This window comes from Gossypium hirsutum, chromosome D09, assembly GCF_007990345.1.
Source record: "Gossypium hirsutum isolate 1008001.06 chromosome D09, Gossypium_hirsutum_v2.1, whole genome shotgun sequence".
Taxonomy (NCBI): Eukaryota; Viridiplantae; Streptophyta; class Magnoliopsida; order Malvales; family Malvaceae; genus Gossypium; species Gossypium hirsutum.
Window position 1 is genome coordinate 43,476,553 of NC_053445.1, and position 4,154 is coordinate 43,480,706.

General features: G+C 32.2%; 1 long non-coding RNA gene across 1 annotated transcript; it reads left to right on the forward strand.

Moving 5' to 3' along the window:
* Positions 1-251: 251 nt before the first annotated feature.
* LOC107929720 (uncharacterized) lies at positions 252-3,497 on the forward strand. Its single transcript, XR_001692886.2, has 6 exons — positions 252-427; positions 707-777; positions 1,069-1,885; positions 2,528-2,618; positions 2,696-2,779; positions 3,160-3,497. It is a non-coding gene; the product is annotated as an uncharacterized lncRNA (long non-coding RNA).
* The last annotated feature ends 657 nt before the right edge of the window (positions 3,498-4,154 follow it).

The following is a 4,154-nucleotide window of genomic DNA, read 5'->3' on the forward strand; positions in this document are numbered from 1 at the left end:
TACAGTGGAGTAAATTAAAGCCTGTAGTTCTATCTCCTTGGGCAACAGTGGAATAGAGTGAAGATTACAGATCTTATCTCCCTAAGCAATAGTGGAGCAGATCGCATCAAGTCTTATCTCCCTAAGCAGTAGTGGAGCAGACTAAAAACACAAATCTCATCCCCATGGAGTCGTAACAAAGTAGATTGAAGCTACAAGGCGTATCTGAAATTGCAGTAGAGTAGATTGAAGCAACAAGACGTAGCAGGCTGGAATTTAGTTCCAATTTCGCATTCCATCAGGTGCTGGAAAAGATTACCCTTGTTTATCTTAAAATACAGGGTAGGGTTTGTTTTCTCTTTTTTGATTTTTTCCTCTTCCATAGTTGCTTACTCCAAATGGATGTTTCGCTTCGATAGCCAATAGTAGCAAATATGCTTTATTTAAGGTTAGTTTTTCCCCTATTATTTGTTTATTTCGATTTTATCTCTGGGTTTTCTGCTACGTAGCTTGTTTTGTGCTTCAATTACATTTTTTTTGACTAAGTTGCATTCGTTAATATTATGCATCGTATACGTTGATTGCTAATTTTCTGTTGTTGTCATTTAATTACTACTTTATACTTTGCTCTGCTTCAGTTTTAATATTGGGTCTTTGAGATTTTCTTTTAGTGTTTTTTCAATAGTTTGTTGATAAATTAGTCTTTTTTTTATCTTGTTGCATATAGGGATCTTTGGAGAAGGCATAGGAGGAAGGTTTTGGTTACAGCAGGCGTTTTAGGAACTGGCAAATGAAGGGGTTAGTTGATTCTTGGCTAACCCTTCTTGAATATTTGTTTTGATTCAGTCAATAGTAAAAGCATATCAAACATTATTAAGATGGTTCACATGGAATCAATGACCTTGAAAACTTTTATGTTACAATTTGTTTTCTTGTAAGGTGCATTAATTTTTAAGCAGCTAGCTTAAATAGTTAAATGATTTATAAAGGCATGTCCAGAATTTTTTATAGCCACTTGATGGATAATGTCAGTTCTCTTTTCCCAGGATGTAATTTTGGTTTTTGACTGCTAAAATTCTAACCTTGCAGATGGGCCATGGTTTTTGACTGCAGATGTAATTTATAAAGGCATGTTACCTCTTTTTTTTTTCTTTATACAACTTCTCATGTTTGTATTTTGCTACCTGAATGTGTTGGTTGGTATGTTTTTGAACTGTTACGTGCATGATAGATCAATACAATTAGCGGTGGTGCCATTTTTTTCTTACTTGAGTAGCTCCTACACAAAACTGATGCTATGTTGTGTCATTACTAAAATTAGATTAGAATATATGTGGCAAAATGATTTGATAAATGAGTTAGCCTTAAACTGGAAGAAGATAAAATAAAAGGAAAGGGGAACATGGAAATCGTCATGATTTGTTTTTGGCTATTTTAGCATGTAATAGACAGCTATATTTTTAGAATTTCTTTCTGGCCAAACTATTGCTCTCTTTCTGTAAGTGAAAAATTGGAAAAGGTTATATAATTTAAAGATTAGTTATCCATGTGAGTCTGTATAAAAAAAATTATATATGTAAGTCAAATTTTAAGAGATTATGAAATCAGTAAAATATTTGGTGAAGAAAGGAAAATCGTAACAAATGTAACAAAATCATAGTTGATCCCAAGCTGTTAAACTTTTATAAGTAGGCATCAACTCTTCACTGAGTTTCTCTTGAGTTGCATACTTAAACTCTCCCTTACAGAAGTTTTGGGTAACTCTTACTTTCTCCAAAAGGGTTTCAATTGAAAGAGTGGTGGGGTCCTACAAATGGAGGAGTTATCGGTTGGCCACCCTGTTGGGTAGCACAGACAAGGACCATCAATACACTCATTTTTGGATCACCTTTTCTTTTCTAGTGAGGTACACTAGTTTTATTATTATTATGATTTTGTTGTTACTAATTAGTTAAGAAATGAAGTTGAATTTAAGTTACTGTTAGTTCTATGTTGATGATAAATAATTTGTTTGTGGGATGATAAATGTGCAGTTTCTTATTTAGATTCTGTAGACTATTTTAAATAAAAATAGTTCTATGGTGATGATAAATAATTTGTTTGTGGGATGAACTTGCCTAATGTCTTATAGGTTTAAATTAGTTATATAGTAAATTAGTATATGGAATCATCACTTGCTTTTTCAGGTAAAGGTAGATGCAAAGGCACTACCTTAAATTGAATAATGCATTTGATTTAGATGTTTATTGTTATTATTTTCTTTATTTTTATTATCGCTCACAGTCCATGTGTCTTAGAAAAAGTAGATTGTCCTTAATAGAAAGCTCATCTGTGAAGTTGGTTTGCGTGACCTCCCTTACTTTTAACAGATTGCAAAAAATTCTTGAGTAAGAAACCTTACATTGTGACTGTTTTGAGTAAGAAAAAGTAGATTGTCCTTAATAGAAAGCTCACCTGCATATAATTCTTGAGTAAGAAACCTTACATTGTGACTGTAGTGTACTTTGAGCTGTTTGAAACTTGTACTTATTGCTTTACATGTTTGAAGGTATGTGGAGAATGGTTCACTTGCAAACATTATCAAGCCAAATAAATTTGGGCCTTTTTCTGAATCATTGGTGGCTGTTTATATTGCCCAGGTTTGTTTCTACTGCAATTTATTGCTTCATTTCCCTATTAAAGTATCATTTCGATGTGCTAATTACTTGTTGAACAGGTTTTGGAAGGTTTGGTTTATCTACATGAATAGGGTGTTATCCATCGGGATATCAAGGGTGCAAATATTTTGACAACTAAAGCGGTAACCTACCAACCAATTCTCTTTTGCTATAAATGATTTTTCCTATTAAAGTATCATTTCGATATAAATGATTTTTCCTTTTGCTAAAGACCTCCATCTATAATGTGTGAGCTACGGTTTCTTGTTGTTCTGGTTTAATGGATAATTGTTTGTTCCTCAAAATAAGATTGATGTGGTTTATTTTAAATTTTTTGTACATATTAATTTTTTGTACATATAAAGTAGGTTGAATATCTAGACTTTATTTTAAATTTTTTGTACATATTAATATTATTAAACAAAAGTTTTCACCTACACATATTACATATTTTATTTTGTTCATATTGCATATGTTATTTAATGTTGTGGCTCATTGTACTGTTTTGTGTTCTTCCTGGCAGTTTTTATTCGGGGTAGCTCATGTTATGAAGAAACCACTACTCATGCAAGCTTGTGAATTAGCATTTGCCGAATGTGATGTTACAAATGGAATGCAAGCCCCGTGGTTGGTGGAGATAGGTATCTGCAAGGCTTAGCACTTCTTCAAGTGGAGTGTTATTTAATGTTGCATTCCATGGTCGTTTATCTTAGTCGGAACTTGAATTTGGTGTTATTGAAACAGGGTTTTGTAGCTACCTTGTGTATTAGCTTCTTTAACCATGATTGTTAATTATTACGTGTTTTGTAGCTTCTTTTATATTTGGCCGAGTTAATATATATCAGATGAGCTTGTGAGGTAGATTGTTCGTTTATTTAAACATAATATTTTAATTCTAAATTTAAATTCATTAATTTTTATATTTAGCTTTAAAGTTAAAATTTTAATAGAAAATTTAATTTAATTAATATTTTTTATCCTTAAAAGTATATAGTTTAAAGTTTAAATTTCAAAAATAAAACATAATATAATATTTATCATAGAAATAAATATTATTTAATTAAAATATTATTTTAAAAGTCATGTTTTTAGTGGCGTTTGTGAAAAGCGCCGCTAAAGTACGTGATCTAAAGAACATGATCTTTAGTGGCGTTTAATTTTAAAGCGCCGCTAAATAACATGACCTTTAGCGGCGTTTGGTTTTCAAGCGTCGGTAAAGAACATGACTTTTAGAGGCGTTTTTTTCCAAGCGTCGCTAAAGAACATGACCTTTAGCGGTGTTTTTATTTGTAAACGCTGCAAACGTTAGCGACGTTGTCGTTAGCGGCTTTTTTCGCAGCGCTTGGGCAAGCGCCGCAAACATCTTTAGTGGCGCTAAAAAGCGCCGCTAAAGGCCTAAAAAAGCGCCACTAAAAACCTGTTCTAGTGTAGTGTAAACTACGCAAACGATCATTAAACTAAAGATAAAATTATTTTTTGATCACCCAACTATTAAAAGTTATATTATTATCACTATCG